Here is a 19,237-nt window from a genome sequence, read left to right as displayed (position 1 = left end):
CATTTATTAGAAAAGTTCATGATTTCATCTCTCTTGACAGCTGCGTATTACTTCATTGTGTAGATGTACCAAAGTTTCTTTAACCAGTCATCTGTTCTAGGGCAATTGGGTTGTTTCCAGATAATGGCTATTGTGGACAGTGCTGCAATGAACACACAGGTACAGATGTCATTTCTACTGTGCTTTTTTGCATCCTTGGGAAAAATTCTGAGACGTGGTATTGTGGAGTCATATACCACAATTTCTAGGGGTTTTTTTTGGTTTGTTTTTTGGGTCACACCTGGCAATGCACAGGGGTCACTCCTGGCTCTGCACTCAAGAATTATCCCTGGAAGTGCTCATGGGACCATATGGGATGCTGGGAATCGAACCTGGGTCAGCCGTGTGCAAGGCAAACGCCTTACCCGCTGTGCTATCGCTCCAGCCCCTTAATTTCTAGTTTTTGAAGGACCGTCCATATTGTTTTCCAGAAAGGCTGGACTAGTGGGCATTCCCACCAGCAGTGAAGGAGGGTCCCTTTCTCACCACATCCGTGCCAGCACAGGCTGCTTTTGTTCTTTTGAATGTGTGCCAGTCTCTGTGGTGTGAGATGATATCTCATCGTTGTTTTGATTTGCGTCTCCCTGATGGCTAGCGATGTGGAGCATTTTGTCATGTGCCTGTTGGCTCCATTTGTATTTCTTTTTTGAGAAAACATCTATTCATTTCTTCTCCCCATTTTTTGATGGGGTTGGAGGTTTTTTCTTGTACGGTTCTACTAGTGTCTTGTATATCCTGGATACTAATCCCTTATCAGATGGGCATTGGGTAAATATTCTTTCCCATTCTGTGGACTCTTTCTGTATTAAAACAACATAACATGAGGCTGACACCCAAGGATAGTAGATACACGGGACAGGAAGATTGCTCCTTAGCTGGAAGGAAGCCTGCCTCATGAGCAAAGGGGAGAAGGCAGCTGGAATAGAGAAGGGATCACTAAGAAAAAGATGCTGGAGGAATCGGTCGGGATGGGAGATGTGTGCAGAAAATAGACAAAGGACCAAACATGATAACCTCTCAGGGTATGTATTGCAAACAATAATGCCCAAAAGTAGATAGAGATTATGGGGAATTGTGTCTGCCACGGAGGCAGGGAGAGGGTGGGAAAGGGAGGGTGTATACCGGGGATATTGGTGGTGGGGAACGTGCACTGGTGGAGGGATGGGTGTCTGATCATTGTGTGATTGTAACTCAAACAGGAAAGTTTGTAACTATCTCACCATGATTCAATAAAATTAAAAAATAAAATAGATAAATTTAAAACATTTTCAATATTAATTTATCTGACAATTCCAAAATGAAAGGTCAGCTACTTTCTCTGACCCCAAGGTTAGAGAATTCTCTCCTGGAGCACATGCTTTGCACACAGGTTCAATTCTCTGCACTGCATGGTCCCCCAGAGTACCCTGGAAGGACCCCTGAATAATAAAGTGCCCAGAATAATCCCTTAATTAATAAAATCCCAAGAGAAAAAGCATATTTATCCCATTATGCCCCACGTTAATATTATATAGGAATGCAATAGTGTTACCATTTACCAATATCTCTATAATTTTGTTCTTGCACAGTCTGAAAAATTTAAGTGTAGGGGCGGGAGAGATAGTATCAGGGTTAAGCCACTTGTCTTGCTATTGGCTGGGCTTGGCTTGTTCCAGGCACCGTATGTGGTCCCTCGAGCACTGCAGGCAGAGTCAGGAGTAAGCCCTGAGCACTGCTAGTTGTGGACCAAAATTGAAAAAAAAAGCCAGCTGTTTAAGTCTAAATATAATCGATATGCTGAGTCACATGTTTCACAACGTTTACTTAATCATTTAATTAATTGATTGTCTGTTACCAATTATTTTCTCGTTTTAATATTATTTTGTAACTTGTGGAAGCATTAAAAAAAACCCAATGATTTACAGTTGACAATTTTCATCACTTTTTCCCCCTCTACTTCCAATATCTAGACCATGAGAAACAGTCACCTACTTATGAGCAACTATATTTTTCTACCAAAAAAATTCACAGGATGACGAAAATGGAAGGGAATGGAAGGGGTCATATCTCTGCTGCCTGCATTGCTAAGTTTTGGTGTGGGCAGCAGCAGACAAATTACAAACCAGGAAACTATGTTACCCTCCAGGATGACTCCTGAAGAGTCTGATGAAGACATGAGTCACATCTCCCCCAAAGAGACCCACAGTTTCGCATATTGTTTCAGGTCCCTAGTAGCCTGTTCTTGAATTTCAGCTCAAGAAGTCCTACTGCAGAGATATCACCAGCAAAAACAAGCCTTCCGTTTTTTGCCTTCCTCTCTTATTTTTTTTTCTTTTTTGGGTCACACCCGGCGGTGCACAGGGGTTACTCCTGGCCCATGCACTCAGGAATCACTCCTGGCGGTGCTCGGGGGACCCTATGGGATGCTGGGAATCGAACCCGGGTCGACTGCGTGCAAGGCAAAGGCCCTACCCGCTGTGCTATTGCTCCAGCCTCTTTTAAATATAAACTACTGAGTTCTAGTTTAGTGCATTTGCTATTTATTTCCTTGTTTCACTCCACAAAGTATTGAGGTGCACTGGCATTTTGATATACACATTTTCTTCCTCTATCTAGATCTTCCAGATACATTCTACTGGGATAAGTCATACTTGCTTGCTCTACTCTAATAGTAAAGTTATTCTTTCAGGGTTGCAGCATTCTGAGGCATTCGCACATAATCTACTATTAACACAAAATACGGAATGCATGAAGGAACCGGCAGAGGAACCCAGGTGTGCAGGACCTGAGGCTGAGATCTCCAAGCTTGCTCAGATTTGGACTGGGCCTCCTCCACCCAGATCCCCCATCTTTCAGTAGCTAGACAGTTACACCCACCACCTGCCCCCGGCACTGTGGAATCTCATCAACGGCCAAGAACCAGAGACTATAAAACCAAGCTCCCGGAAAACCCCTTATTGTCTAGTTCTCGCTCTTGGAGAACCTAGCAGGCTACTGAGAGTATCCTGCCCGCACGGCAGAGTCTGGCAAGCTCCCCGTGGCGTATTTGATATGCCAAAATCGAGTAACAATGATGAGTCTCATTCCATTGACCCTGAAAGAGCCGCCAATGTGGCACTTGCTAAAATCTCAGGGCTAGGAGGAATGGAGACATTACTGGTGCCTGCTTGAGGAAATTGATGAACAACAGTGATACAGTGATGCGGAATGCAGAAGTCCTTCAAAGATCAATGGCTAGACATAGAGGTGGGAGCTCATCTACCAGCCCTGTTCTCGAACGAGATCAACTAGCCACAAAAATTTCTCAGATGAGAGCTCTGGGGCCATCTCAGGAGGGGGACCAGCCACGTTCCCATACTACCAAAGCCCCAGCAGTCACGCTCACCCCTCTACAGTGGCTGCCATGCCTCTGGCCAGACCGCCCACTTAAATATTCTGAATTTCCTGGAGTGACATCTCCAGATCTACAATACTAGCATCCCAGTAGGAGCACTGCAGATGGGATGGGAATGGAAAGCGGAAGTCAACTAAACTGGACTTCACAAAAACGTGAACACTGAAGATTTAACTTGCAGCAACAGTTTAGTAAACCCTCCACAAGGACTTATGGTCCCCATGGTGAGATACAACAATTTTTCACAAACTTTCTTTTCCCAAAGTATTTTTTTTTAAAAAACCATTCCATTAGCCATTTAGTGGTAGCAAGCAGTATAAAATAGATTATTGTGGGACCGTTATGGGGGTTACATCAACGGCCAAGACTCAGAGACTATAAAAACCAGCTCCCGGAACTGTGCGGCTGCAAATGCGGCCACGTGACATATTATTATGGCATCTTATTATCTCATTCCTACTTTGGACAAACTGGCAGGCTACCGAATGTAACCTGCCCACACGGCAGAGTCTGGCAAACTCCCCGTGGCATACCCAATATGCCAAATACCAGTAACAATGATGGGTCTCATTCTCCTAAAGAGCCTTGAATATAATCTCAGGGCTAGGATGAAGGAGACATTACTGGGGCCTGCTCGAGGCAATCGACGATTAACAGGATGATTTGTGATTTTTGATTTTGTTATGGGGGCAGGCTTGAGGGGAAAATGGAGACAGTGGTGGAGGGAAGGTAACAGTGGTGGTAGAATTGGTGTTGGTATATGTGTGTGTGTGTGTATACATACACATGTATATGTATACACACACATATAAATAGAGTGATAACTATTAGACTGCTGCTATTATCTTGCTATATTAAATCATCATTATGAAATTCTATTGTTAAGTGTCCTTTTGTTAACACTATATATATATATATATATATATATACTGTACTGTAGCACTGTCCTCTTATTTTTCATTGATTTGCTCGAGCAGGCACCAGGAATGTCTCCATTGCGAGACTTGTTGTTACTGTTTTTGGCATAGCAAATACGCCATGGGGAGCTTGCTAGGCTCTGCCATGTGGGCGGAACACTCTTGGTGGATTGCTGGGCTTTCCAAGAGGGAAGGAGGAATCAAACCCAGGTTGCCCGTGTGAAGGCAAACACCCTGCCTGCTGTGCTATTGCTCCAAATATATATATATATATATATATATATATATATATTTGCTTTTTGGGTCACACCTGGCAATGCTCAGGGGTTACTCCTGGCTTTGCACCCAGAAATTACTCATGGCGGTGCTCAGGGGACCATCTGGGATGCTGGGAATTGAACGTGGGCCGGTCCCTGCAAGGGAAACGTCCTACCCGCTGTACTACTGCCCCAGCCTTGGTGTTGGAATATTAAATGCCTGTAACAAATCATCACGAACAACTTTGTAAATCATGGTGTTTAAGTAAAGGGGTGCTGGTGGGGGCGGGGAGAAGAACTAGAGATGTGGCCTAGGAGCTAGCTCAGAAATCGACATCTGCCAGAATGTAACTCCAACCCCAGCATCACCTGGTCCTCAAAACACAACACAAGTAACCCCTGAGTATCGGGTGTGACCCAAAAAAACCAAAAAAAGTGATAACTATTAGATTGCTGCTATTATCTTGCTATATTAAATCATCATTATTAGACTCGATTGTTAAATGTCCTTTTGTGAACACAATGTGAAGTTTAATTCATAAACATTAGTCAAGATTGTAGTCCATAATGATTTATAATCTCATATATTTACTCTCAATATAAACCTATCTCACTTTTTTCTTCACTTAATGAAAAAAATGTTTGGAACTCATATGGCTACTCTTCTCTTGGATCTAGAGTGCAATAAACTTGCTTTATAAGTTTACAATTTGTAAATTTATAAATTTATAAATAAATCTAGAGTGCCCTTAAACTTGCTTTATAAATCCCCTTTCTTAGAAATGGTGGAAGTATTTTACGCTCTGAATAAGAATGATCAACGCTGCTCAGTGATTTATAACCCTAAGAGCTGCGTAATTTGATTTATGAACAGCGCTTACATTTTCCGTTGGCACTTCATACAACTATGAGTAAATTTTCTGGCCAAATGACTCAGTATTTTGCTGCATGACTAATCCCACACTCAACGTGAAACTATATAAATGAATTCCTTCTGCTTGTAGATAATAAATGATTGCTCTCCAAAAACTGTCTGCAAAGCATTATAGAGTAGATGAATTCAATTATATCGACATTCTGAAACTCCCAAACTCAGCAGACTTTTCTGAGAAATCTGAAACACTTACAAAAAAGAACCCCCACTCCCCTCTATTGTATGTATTATCACGAATACCACAATCTTTAAGGGAAAAAGTTCCAATCAGGCTCTAAATTTTCTGAAGTGTTAAAAAAAAACAAATTGAATGGTTCCATTCGAAATATTTTCTCTTATAGTGATGCTTTTATTTTAAAAGGTTTTTTAATTACAGTAAGATTTAAAATTAAAATTAAACTTAAAATTTTAAATTACAGTAAGACTCCTCTCGGAGAGCCCTTCAAGCTACCGAGAGTATTCCGCCAGCACGGCAAAGCCTGGCAAGCTCCCCGTGACGTATTCGATATGCCAAACACAGTAACAACAAGTCTCACAATGGAGATGTTACTGGGCCCGCTCGAGCAAATCGATGAACAATGGGAGGACAGTGCTACAGTGCTACAATATGAGAATTTTCCTGAGGGTTTTTTATTTTTGCAGAAAATAAAATTTGATATTACTATAAATACCTTTATTTATGTCCCCAAACGTAAATGTGGGAAAAAAAAGTGATCCATTCATACCATGGCTACCCAGATTCTGGTGGTTGGGAATTTCCCTAAGATTAGATTAGATTATGTAAATTCTTTCAAATGATATAGCTCCTTTACACTCAATAGAAAAACGTGTGCATGTAGGCACTGTTATTGTCATGAAAAGTCATTTGGCAATAAGCAAGCTGTGTTCTCATTTTTCCTCCCAAATCCCTTTGAATTCCAAGCCACGTAATTCTAAGAATCAAAAACTCCACTTAGGAACAAGCGAACCATGAATCCAAAATCATGACTTATTTTTGATAACTGTCAGCATCCTTTCTAGACAAACAAACAAACAAACACTGTCCTCCCGTTGTTCATCGATTTGCTCGAGCGGGCTCAGTAACGTCTCCACTTTGAGACTTGTTGTTACTGTGTTTGGCATATCGAGTACGTCATGGGGAGCTTGCCTTGCTGGCGAGATACTCTCGGTAGCTTGCCGGGCTCTCCGAGAGGGGCAGAGGAATCGAACTCGGGTTGGCCATGCTGGCTGCGTGCAAGGCAAACGCCCTACCTGCTGTGCTATCTAGACAAACTGTTTTTATTTCATAATAACGTCCTTATGTGATTACCAGTTAGATAATTTGCTCACTTCCAAATAGGCTTGCAGTAAGATCTCACAGGCAACCTGGGACAATTTCCAAGGTATTTCTTTTTTTTTTTTTTTTGCTTTTTGGGTCACACCCTGCTGATGCACAGGGGTTACTACTCCTGGCTCTACAGTCAGGAATTACTCCTGGCAGTGCTCAGGGGACCATATGGGATGCTGGGAATCAAACCCAGGTTGGCTAAGTGCAAGGCAAAAGCTCTATCTACTGTGCTGCCTCTCCAGTTCCCAGATAGGCTATATAAATGGACCATTGCTACAGCCCCACTCCCCCCCCCAAGGTATTTCTTATCTTCCCCTAAAAATCACTCTTTGTTGAACTTTAATTACATTTTCTTTTTCTTTTTCTTTTTCTTTTTGCTTTTTGAGGTCATACCCGGTGATGCTCAGGGGTTACTCCTGGCCCTGCACCAAGGAACCACTCCTGGCGGTGCTGGGGGGAGATGGGGGACCCTATGGGATGCTGGGAATCGAACCCGGGAGGCTGCATGCAAAGCAAATGCCCCACCTGCTGTGCTATCGCTCCAGCCCCTTTAATTACATTTTCACTCATCCCTTTCAGACTTAACTTTTTCCAACTTCTGTATGCAACTGCTTTATCCACTTTGTCAAGTCCCACTTCTTCTCTCCCATGACGAGGAATCAGTTCTCTGGAAGATTACGAGAGCTCTCCTCGGCACTGCCTGGCTTTGTCTTCCTGCAACTCTCATTTGTGCATTTATTCTAGAAAAGTGTCACGGGAAAACTCTTGCCAGTAGGCTTTCACAGTCTTGCCTCTCCTTTTCTAGTTCACAACTGGCAGCTATCGCTAACGTTGTCTTTTCTGTTCTTTCTCTTCCTTTTGTTTCAGTTCTTTCTCTTCCTCATTTCATGCACCGCCACAATTTCAGTTACGATTTATGTTGATTCCTATACAGTTTTCTGGTTCTCAACTCTCTACTCATGTTTTCACAGGGTTGCCAAACATTTTCATAGGGTTGTTTTCTGGTCCCTCTACTGCAGTGGGTTTAAAAGTGGAGTGTGTCAGACAGGGGATATAGGTTGGAACATACATTTTGCATGTGGGAGGTCTAGCGAGCAGGTCCCCACTGCCCAGTCCTGCGGGGTGTGTCCACCTCTCCCCCCCCAAAAAAGATAAAAAATGTTTAGCGTCTTTCCCTTCAAAACCTTAGCTCAGAATTGGAATCATCTTCCCTTTCTCCCTTTCCTGACTTGCTTCTACATTGTTGATGGGAAATCCTCTTTTCTTAACGTTTCTTCCTGATGCATAATAAAAAATTTTCTCCCACAACTTCCTCCCTCTAGCTAGTACTACATGGAAGATGTTTCTATCATTTTATTAAAGCCCTTTTCTCACTTCCGTCTTTGGGAGGAGGGATGACTTAATGATGCGGAAAACTGGAGGAGGCCTAAAGGCTACTAGTGGTCAATTCTGATATATTTATGGTCCCATTTCATACATGTTCCTGCTTCTTGCTCATTTCATGGACTGAAATGTGTCAAGCTATGTTTAACCTCTGATATCCAAGCAAGAAGTAGTTTATGATGCATTACCTTACTGTTCTAAATGTAGGTGGGCATGCTGAGTAAGAAAAAAGGGGATATTTACTCCTGGGAATATATCCCAGAGAGGCAAAAAAGTATAGTCGAAGTGACATCTGCACTTGTTTGTTCATTGCAGCACTCTTTACAATAGCCAGAAACTGGAAGAAACCGGAGTGCCCAAGAACAGATGACTGGTTAAAGAAACTTTGGGACATCTACACAATGGAGTACTATGTAGCTGTTAGAAAAGATGAAGTCATGAAATTTACATACAAGTGGTACTACATGGAAAGTATCATGCTAAGCGAAATGAGTCAGAAAGAGAGGGATAGACATAGAAAGATTGCATTCATCTGGGGGATATAAAGTAATAAAATAGGAGATTAATACCCAAGAATATCTGAGATCAGTGCCAGGAGGATTACTCCATAGCTTAGAGGCCAGCCGGGTATCCTAGAGGAAAGGGCAGCTCAGATAGAGAAGGGAGCACCAAAGAAAGGGTGTTTGGAGGATCCTCCCAGGAGGGGAGATGCATGTCGAAAGTAGACTATGGACTGAACATGTTTGCCACTCAATGCCTCTTTTGCAGACCACAACACCCAAAAGGAGAGAGAGAACACAGGGGATTGCCCTGCCACAGAGGCAGGGGGGGATGGGGGGATGGGGGTGGGGGGGATATTATCCATGGTGGTGGAAAACGGGCACTGGTGGAGGGTTGGGTATCTGATCATTGTATAATCGAAACCCAAGCACAAAAAATTGTAAATCTACAACAGTACCTCATGGTGTTTCACTAATAATAAATAAATAAATAAATAAATAAAAAGAAAAAGAAAAAAGGGGGTATTTGGCCTTAGAGCAATGCCATGTTCTTTAGCCTGACTTTTTCCTCTGAGTAAAATGAATATATTTCCTTTTGTTTCCTTTTTTGTATGTATACTTGGGCTGGAGTGATAGCACAGTGGGTAAGGCATTTGCCTTGCAAGTGGACAACATGGCTGACCCGAATTCGACTCCTCCGCCCCTCTCGGAGAGCCCGTCAAGCTACCGAGAGTATCCCACCCGCATGGCAGAGCCTGGCAAGCTCCCTGTGACGTATTCGATATGCCAAACACAGTAACAACAAGTCTCATGATGGAGACATTACTGGGCCCGAGTGAATCGATGAACACTGGGAGGACAGTGACAGTGTATATATACTCAATTTGTTTGAGAATTCAAGGGAGGAAGAGCAACATGACGCCTCATCAATTTACTTTAAATTATTTTGTTTGTTTGCTTTTTTGAGGACCACACACAGTGATGCTCAGGGGTTACTCCTGGCTCTGCACTCAGGAACCACACCTGGCAGTGCTCAGGGGACCATACGGGATGCTGGGGATCGGACCTGGGTTGTACGCATGCAAGGCAAGCACCCTGCCCACTGTACTATCTTTCTACCCCTCATCAATGTACTTGACAAGTCTCAACTGTTTTGTCCAGCCCAACTCATTTATTTTCTTTTGAATGACAGTGTAGGACTATCACAAATTTTTAAAAAATTACATATTCTACATTTATTTATTTATTTTTTCAGGGGAGGCTTTTAAGCACAGCCACTCCCAGGAATACTTGGCCAGCTAGGATGGATAGTTCAATCTCAGGCCCAGCTCAACGCTTGCGGCAGTGACATACAGGGTTGAGCTTCTAATTTGGGTGCTTGGGCATGCAAGACATAAGCCCCCGAACCCTTACGCTGTCTCCCTGACTCCAAAATTTCATTTCTCTTTTTTTCTTTTTTTTTTTTTTGCTTCTTGGGTCACACCCGGCGATGCACAGGGGTTACTCCTGGCTCTGCGCTCAGGAGTTACTCCTGGCAGTGCTCAGGGGACCATATGGGATGCTGGGAATCGAACCTGGGTCGGCCGCTTGCAAGGCAAACGCCCGACCCGCTGTGCTATTGCTCCAGCCCCAAAATTTCATTTTTTGATAAAGATTTCGCCTTCTTTCTATATCTCCACTATAAAACTTAAATCTTCTGTGACTTTTATAAGGTAAAGGTAAAGGCCCTCCCGTTGATCGTCGATTTGCTCGAGCGGGCCCAGTAACGTCTCCATTGGAGACTTTGTTGTTACTGTGTCTGGCATATTGAATACACTCGGTAGCTTGCCGGGCTACCGTGACTTTTATAAGGTCTCAATTATTCCTTTTTAATAAAAACTGAGTAGGGAGAGGTATGAGTTCAACTAAATACCGTAGCACTGTCCTCCCGTTGTTCATCGATTTGCTCCAGTGGGCCCAGTAACATCTCCATCATGAGACTTGTTGTTACTGTGTTTGGCATATTGAATACCTCATGGGGAGCTTGCCAGGCTTTGCCGTGGGGGCGAGATACTCTCGGTAGCTTGCCGGGCTCTCCAAAAGGGGCGGAGGAATCGAACTCGGGTCAGCCGGGCTGGCCGCATGCAAGGCAAATGCCCTAAACTTCCATAAAGGAATAATCAACTGATTTAATATTTATTAGATTTGCAGTGCATTGGGCATTACATAAACACAGAAATGACCATTAGCAGCATGCCAGTTAATTCTGATTTACCTGTGATGTATTCAATATGCCAAACACATTAACAACAAGTCTTTTTTTTTTTTTTTTTTGCTTTTTGGGTCACACCCGGCAATGCTCAGGGGTTACTCCTGGCTCATGCACTCAGGAATCACTCCTGGCAGTGCTCGGGGGACCATATGGGATGCTGGGAATCAAACCCTGGTTGGCAATGTTGGCTGCGTGCAAGGCAAACGCCCTACCCACTGTGCTATCGCTCCAGCTCCAGTAACAAGAGGTCTCACGATGGAGATGTTACTGGGCCCACCCGAGCAAATCGGTGAACAATGGGAGGACCGTGACCGTGACTGGACTGTAGTTAAATAATTAATATAACTATTAAACTAACAAATCAGAAAATAACAAAAGAATCTAAAGGTTAGATTCCTTTCATGATTTGGCTTGTTTGTTATTTGTCTCCTTCAGATAAGTGATGCAAAAAAAAAAAAAACAAACGAATGTCTAAAAAAGAAAATGCATGAGCCTATTACATGGCAGTTAAGTATTTGCCTGCCAAGAGAAGGATAAATGTGGTTCTTCTCTGCACTGGAATCTTACAAATAGCTGCGGCAAAGACTTGGGCTGATAGCAAGGGAGCCAAAGAAACAGTTTGGAATATCATAATTGCTATTTAGTTGCTTTTCGGGGGGTGTTAGTCACAAAACATGCGCCGCAAATTGGCTACCAAGCAAAGTCTGTGCTAATAGACACATTTCAAGGATATCTAGGTCATTTTGGCTCACTCACACATTTTAGTCAAGATATATAAGGTAAAGAGGACCTTTCTAAATCCGATGATTTTTTTTTCTCGTTGCTTAGTGGCTTTAAATCTCTACCAGCCCACTGTGAACCCAAGGTGGGAAAGAATTCCCCCTTTCCTGCTCTCACACGCCTTGTGGGTCCTTAGGATTCTCTTCCATAACCCACAAGGAACAGAAATAGTCTCTTACCGCAGTGGGCTGCGGTACCAAGAAAACCTTGAGCACGGAGCACGTGACGCAGTGCTACCTGTCAGCCTCGCCCATGCTGGCTTGCAGAGCCCTGGCGCGCTCCCAGTCAGCATCCCTTGAGCATCTCAAGATCCCTCCCCGTTACATCCTCCGTCCCGGGGGCCATACCACCTAAAGCCGCGACACATGCCACTCTCACGAGTGTTTCTGTGTTTCAAGAAGCAAGTCGTGCCTAAGGAACACCAGCCTGCTCTTTGGATTCATCTGGAAGCCGTGCTTATGCCTTTGGGCTTTAAGGAACGCAGGAGGCAAGATGCTTTGATGCTTACGCATCAGCCGGCGCACGAGAAAGCCCTCAGAGCTTCAATGGTTAAGCTTTTACGCAGAGCAGCGGTGCCACGGATTTTGGTCCAGCTGGAGAAAACGACACTGATTTCGGGATCCTGCAAATCCACAGCAAAACCTAAGCAATGTAGCCAACTATGAACTGATTTTCAGAATAGATATGTATATATATATATAAAAAAAAAAACCCAGTCCAAAAACCCAAGCAACCTTCTGCAAACCATGCAATTTCTTCCACCTCTGAAATATTCCAGGGTCCATTTTAGTAGTCATTTAGAAGAAACTCGAGAAATGCAGTAACATTGTTACCTCGTTACTGTTACTGCAGTTTCACGCATGCGAGTCAATCAACCCCAGCAAACACAGCCCCCGACAGCCCAACCCAGCACCGACCGGGGCTCCGCGCACCGCGGTACCGCGCGGGTGGGCCTGGGCCGCGGGATGCCGCAGACCGGCCGCAGCGGCGGCGGCTCGGGGACGCGGGGGGCGCAGACCCGCCCCCCGCCAGCCACTGCTGGGGACTTCCCTGCGGGTTGCCGAGAAATCGGAGGGGGCGCGAGGGCGGCCGGGGGGCGGGCGTGAGAGCTTATCAATACCACCCCCCCCCCCCCCCCGCCAACCTCCCTCTCTCCTCCGAAACCGTTGCACGCCGGCCCCCAACCTCCTCCGTCTGTCCGTCTTCCCCCTCCCCCAATCTGCCACCGCCGCCTCGCCCTTGGGACCAGATGGAACGAGTCCACGAGTGATGGGACACGCCTGGCCGCGAGGGGATCGCAAGCACCCGCGGGTGCCTCGGCGGCGGCCGAATCGCACCGGGCTCGGGACGGAGGAGATGGGGTGGGGGGGGGGGGGGGGCCAGACAGTCCACGCCGGGCGGTCCCGCTGCGGGGTGGCTCCCCTTTGGAGCGAGCAGGGCGTGGGGGAGCGGGGGACCCCCGATCTCCGGGGGGCGGGGACCCTCCTCCCGCCCGCAGCAGAGCGCTCACCCGGCAGCATCTTCCAAAGCCCCGAGCTCGGGGCGGGGCGCGGGGAGGTGGTGGGAGGATGGGGAGGTGGGTGGGTGGGTGGGGGTGCACCCGGGGCTCACTGGGCGCCCCCCGGACGCCCGCTCGCTCCCGAGCAATGCGGGACCCCCCGGGCGGTGGGCCGGACGGTGCAGGGGCGCGCGCGGGGCGCTCAGGCCCGGGCGCAGCCGGCGGCCCCCGCCGCCGCCGCCGCCGCCGCATCCATGTCCGCGCGCCCGTGATGTCACCCGCCGGGGCCCCTCCGCCCCCCGCGCCGCGCCGCCGGGCCGTGATGTCACCCGCCGGGCCCCCTCGCGCCCCCCGCGCCGCGTCCCCGCCCCGAGCCACGTGCGCGCCGCGCCGGGGATGCCCCGGCCGGCGGCGGCCGCCCAGAGATGCGCGGGGCCCGCCCGGCGCGGCCGCTCCTCCTCCCGGCGCCCGGGGTCTGCGCACGGCCGGGGGCGGGGGCGCCCCGCCGGGGAGGAGGAGGAGGAGGAGGACGAGGAGGAGGAGGAGGAGGAGGAGGAGGGAGGCGCCCCGCCGCCCAGCCCCGGCCGGCCGCCGCGCGCTGAGTCACGGGCCGCGCTGCCCGCAGCTCCCGAGCCGGGGCCTGAGCGCGGCGCGCGCGGGCGGGACGCGCTGAGCCGCCCACGCCGCCGCGCGCCCCGGCGGGTCCCCGCAGCGCCGCCCCCCGGCCCGGGCCGCCCCCCGGCCCCCCGCGCCCGGCCCGCACCATGATCGCCGCCGCGTTCCTCGTGCTGCTGCGACCCTACAGCATCCAGTGCGCGCTCTTCCTCTTGCTGCTCCTGCTGGGCACCATCGCCACCCTCGTCTTCTTCTGCTGCTGGCACCGAAAGCTCCAGAAGGGCAGGCATCCGATGCGCTCGGTCCTCTCGGGCCGCTCCCGGAGCCGAGGTAAGGCGCGGGGCGCGCGGCCGGGGCGGCGCCCGCCTCCACCCGGAGCGCCCTGCCCGCCGCGCCGCGCCGCGCCGCGCTGCCCCGCGCTGCGCCGCGCCGCGCTGCGCTGCGGAGGTCCCTGGCCCCCCGCGATGCCCGCTGCCCGCCGGCACCTTGGGGTCCGCGAGGGAAGGCCCCTCGCTCGCCCTCTGGGCAACGGATGGGTGGATTCCCGCGTCCACCCGCTTCCTCCGGTCTCCCCCGGGCCGCGCTCCTGGCGGCGATGCCAGGCGGCGCTGGGTGGGGAGCCGGGCGCGCCGAATTCTTGGTGCCACTTGGCCAAAGCGGGTCAGGGTGGTTGGAGGGCAGTCGGGGCTGCGGCAGCCGCCCTCCACCGACCCTCTGCTGGAGCCTAGGGCCCAGAAAGCCAGGCTCGGAGGGTTCAGGGCTCCCCGACTCCCCCCCAGAACTTTCCCTGAAACTTCGCGCGGAGGGTGCACCCAAGACCGTTGGCCTAGTAACCTCCCGATCCCCCGGGATGTCCCCACTCCATTCGAAGCGCGTGCGTCGTGGCCACCCCATCAGTCTCAGTCCCCCAGGAAAGCAGAGATGACGTGCCAAGTGGTGTTGAAGTCTCAGTTTTGACCCCCACCCTCTTCTCTCTTCTCTCCCCAGATGCCGTTCTGAGGTCTCACCACTTTCGTTCCGAGGTAATTTATTTAGCGCGCACGCTCAAGGTCAGAAGTCGTTCTCTTTCCTGAGTACCAATATCCATCATTAGGTGTGCTCTTAAGACACCGGGAGGGCTTTGCATGGCGAGCGAGCTGCGCCCAAGCCAAAAGTGACGTCGTGTTTCTTCCTCGACCAGTCCCCAGCCTCAGTGCACATTCCTTGTGTAGTGGAGCGTTTTACAAGAGAGAGAAAGAGAGAGAGAAAGAGAGAAAGAGAGAGAGGCAGCCCCTCAAAAAGCCCTGCAGGTCTTAGAAAACAGCCTCAGAGCGGATTTCAGCCTCCTTGGCAATCTGTAATTTGTAAGAGGAAGCTTTCTGGGTGCTGTCAGCTGCCTGGTTATTCCCTTGGCTGTCCGACGACGACGAGGAGGGCAGAGGAGAGCTTTTAGGAAGTTAGGACACTGCATGAGCATTTCATTGTAGGCTCTCAAGTTTGCCTGCTTCTCTCGCAAACCACGCCCATCTTTTTAGCCTGCTCACAGGCTGAGTTTTGCAAAGTGGCTGGGATTGTGATCTGGCTTCATCAGATGGTTGGGGATGGTGGGTCCTGGTCCTTGGGGTCTCAGAATTGGGGAGCTCAGTCCTCCTTGAGCTGCAGATCTGAATGTGGCAATTAGGTGCGAGAGCTGCCTAGCTACCCCTCACCACACACACACACAAAATAGCTAGAGCACAATTGAAAAAGAAAAAGAGAAGGGCCTCCCCTCACCCACCCAGCATTTCTTTGTGAGTTTCTAGGTTAACCTCAACTTGTGATAATTTTCCCTTTTTTGGGGGGAGAATTTCACTCAATCAGGTTCGAGTGTCAGTGCTCAGGGTGGTTTATTGTGGCAAAGGCTTCTTAGAGAGCCTTCTCACCGTTCATCTGAGATGTTACTTCACTTTTCATTTCACTGATTGATCAGATATTTTATTGCACCCTTGACGTTTTTTTGGAGTCTCTGGTTGCTTGAAAGCTTTAGTTGTGGTATTGTAAGAATTGTCATGTTGCACGATGAAGAATTTAGCATATGACCCTAGAGGGCGAGAACTTTGTGCAAAATTAAAGATTCTCGAGAGAATAAATTAGCCATTCAAATAACCAGAAGTTTTATTCTGGGATTTACTCTAAATAACTATGTGGTGTTGAAAATTCTCTTGGCTCGCAGCATGTCTCATCTTCTCAGTTTTCCCATCTGTAAAATAGGACTGACAATACCTTCCAGGGTTGTTGGGGGAAGGGCAGAGTTTAAAAGTAACTAAAAAGAAACTGTATAAAGAGCCCATACAAGTTCATAGTAGATGTTCAGTACTCTGTGATTGCTACTGCATCTTGAAAAATCATATAAAAATGTGTAAAAAATCCGTTTGAAAATTTAAAAGTATTGGGTTTATGGGTAACAACATAAACTGTTCTTTAAAAAACATCTTTTTGTTGTATGATTAATAAAACCCCATTTTTTTGGGGGGTGGGCCACACATGTTTATGCTCAAGGCTTACTCCTGGGTCACTCCTAGTGGTTTTGGGAGGACCATATGGGAAGACCAGGGATCAAACCTGGATGCAAGGCAAGTGCCCTACCCACTGAACTTGCTCTCCAGACCCCGAAAATCCATTAGAATGTGACCAAAAAGTCGATAATGCCAGTGCTCAAAAATCGAAATTTAGGGGGTTTGATTTTAAGAAGAGCTTACCAGTTCCAAACACAAGAATGATACAAACCAGAAATATAATCCTGTTATTGTCTGTTTAACCATCAGGTATTTCTGTTAAGATTTAAATAGGAAAAAACATGAGATAGAACTACTCTACGCTGAGGCATCGCTCAGTTAAACACTTGTCCCAAGCTTGCATTTGTTTAATAAGACTGAGAGCTGTAGTTTTACGTTTTAACTCACGTCTCACGGTCCCCGCTACAATCTTCACATCCATTGTGCACTTCAGATTTGCTTTTTCTGCTTGTTTTTGTTTCAGTACTAGTACTCAGAGTTGGGAAGAAAAGAAAAATTCATGTTCTCAGTGCCTAGAGCTCGACATTTGTTGAATCTCAGCTTTAAAAGAAAATCGCTTTAGAATTTGTGTTAAGAATGTAAGCACTATAACAAGTCACTGCCACAGATTATTTTTAGAAAGTTAAATACAGAAACAGCCCAACTTATTGAGGGTCTGGCTGTGTCTCTTTTTGGAGTCTGTTTCTGGGATATGCCTGGTTATGCTCAGGGCTCACTCCTGGCTCTGTGCTGAGGAATCACCCCTGATGATGAACCACATGACGCACAATGACAGATGGGAACCATTTGTGGCGCAAAGGATTGACCCTAGGTCTGCTACGTGCGAGGCAAACCTTAATCCTTATACTCTCTCTGGTTCATCTCCCTTTTTGTATCAAATTCCTTTAATCACTGTCCTCCCGTTGTTCATCAATTTGCTCTAGTGAGCCCACTAACATCTCCATTGGAGACTTGGAGACTTTGTTCTTTGTTGTTACTGTGTTTGGCATATCGAATACGTCACGGGGAGCTTGCCAGGCTCTGCCTGTGGGTGAGATACTCTCGGTAGCTTTCCGGGCTCTCCGAGAGGGGAGGAGGAATCGAACTCGGGTCGGCCATGTTGGCTGCGTGCAAGGCAAACGCCCTACCGCTGTGCTATCACTCCAACCCTAAGTTCCTTTAATAAAGTACTCAATTTTTTTTTTTTTTTTTGCGGAGGGAGGAGGGCACCCAAGTTGTACTCATGGGATTCGAGGATGACTTCTGGCCAGTCTGTGGCCTATCAGGTCAGTTGTTTGATGCAAGGGTCTGAGGATTAGGCACCTTGAGGACCTTGCTGTGCCAGGTACTGCTAGGACTACTCTGGTAATGTAAGGGGGCCACTGAGGCCATATTTGGCTATTCTTGGCATGGCTTTTGGTGCTGGGGATTGAACCTGGGTCCCAGGGTGAATGCCATGCAACACATGTGACCTAACCCCAGTACTCTTGCCCAACCCCTCACCCATATATTATCTTTTTTGCTTGTTTGTTTGTTTTTTGATCATGCCCAGTAGCCTTCAGGGTTTACTCCTGGCTCTGTGCTCAAGGATACTTCTGGCAGTGCTGGTGATCATTTGTAGGGCTGGTGATCTAACCCAGGTCATCCGCATGCAAGGCAAGTAGTGACTTAACCCCGGACCTATTGCTTCAGTTCCCCCAAATAATGTCTTTTGTAAAGTAAAATCTTGAGATGATGTTGCATGAGAATGCCATGCTTCATCCCTAATATATGTTTACTACAAATAAAGTGCTGTCCTTTATGGGAAAAAACGAGGAGTTTTTTTCTTCTTCCTTTCTATCAAAATGCCACTTCCTGTTGAATTTTCTCCTTGATAGCTATCTTTTGGGGGGTGTAGTCCAGTGGTAGAGTACACACTTTTCTGCATGTGAGGTCTGGATTCCATCCTCAGCACCCAAAAAAAAGTAAAAAAAAAATACCTCTAAGGGGTTTGGACTCCACCGTATCAAAACAATAGAATTTGAGTAGCAAACTGATATTCTAACTTTTTTTTTCCTTTTTGGGTCACACCCGGCGATGCTCAGGGGTTACTCCTGGCTCATGCACTCAGGAATTGCTCCTGGCGGTGCTCGGGGGACCATATGGGATGCTGGGAATCAAACCCGGGTCGGGCATGTTGACTGCGTGCAAGGCAAACGCCCTACCTGCTGTGCTATAGCTCCAGCCCTGATATTCTAACTTTTGCTTTTTAGCAGTGGCTACTACAAAATAATAATTGAAGAAATGTTTTGATTTTCTGGAAAATCATTATCACATTAAACTATGAAGTTCTAGAGCCTTCTCTTAGGCACTAGAGCTTCTATTCTTCATTCCAATCTCAGTAAGTCGTTCACTTATAATATTTTCGTAGTGGTCAGTTGAGGAAAATGAATTTAGGGACCTGCTGGCTCATTTTTTTTCCTAAATTCAAAAAATTTCATTGAGGTTCTTTGATTTCCAATACTACTTTTTACTATATTTATTTTCAAATGCTAATTTTTATTGCGTGACGATGATTTACAATACTGTTATCAGTGGTTTCCCATGCACAGATTTGCAGTGATGCTATTGATGGTTTCTCATGTATGTAATTCCAATACCACACCTGTCACCTATGCACCCACCTTCCTCCCCTAATATCCCCAGTGTGTCTCTCTTTAAGGCCCTCCCCCTCACACACACTCAGTTGTGTGCATTAGTTCTCCAGTTGTGTTACCCTTGGCCCTTTGTTGCTATTCTGCTGTGCCTCTTTAAGTACCACACATGAGAGGGATTATTCTGTATCTGTTCTTTTCTTTCTCACTGACTCTG

General features: G+C 47.3%; 1 protein-coding gene across 3 annotated transcripts in view; it reads right to left on the bottom strand.

Moving 5' to 3' along the window:
• Nucleotides 1-14,043, bottom strand: part of BEND6 (BEN domain containing 6) — a 54,354-nt gene extending 40,311 nt beyond the window's left edge. For 2 of the 3 annotated variants that reach the window (XM_056137382.1, XM_056137384.1), the window contains exon 1: nucleotides 13,272-13,335. The gene's annotated coding sequence lies outside the window, so the exon portion shown is untranslated. Of the gene's footprint in view, nucleotides 1-13,271; nucleotides 13,336-14,022 lie in introns of those variants that run through there. The other variant, XM_056137383.1, reaches the window with a different exon arrangement.
• Nucleotides 14,044-19,237: the final 5,194 nt, after the last annotated feature.

The sequence above is a fragment of the Sorex fumeus genome, unplaced genomic scaffold, assembly GCF_029834395.1.
Source record: "Sorex fumeus unplaced genomic scaffold, SorFum_2.1 ptg000124l, whole genome shotgun sequence".
Taxonomy (NCBI): Eukaryota; Metazoa; Chordata; class Mammalia; order Eulipotyphla; family Soricidae; genus Sorex; species Sorex fumeus.
Note: the sequence above shows the minus strand (reverse complement) of the source record. Positions and strands in the feature narration are given on the sequence as shown.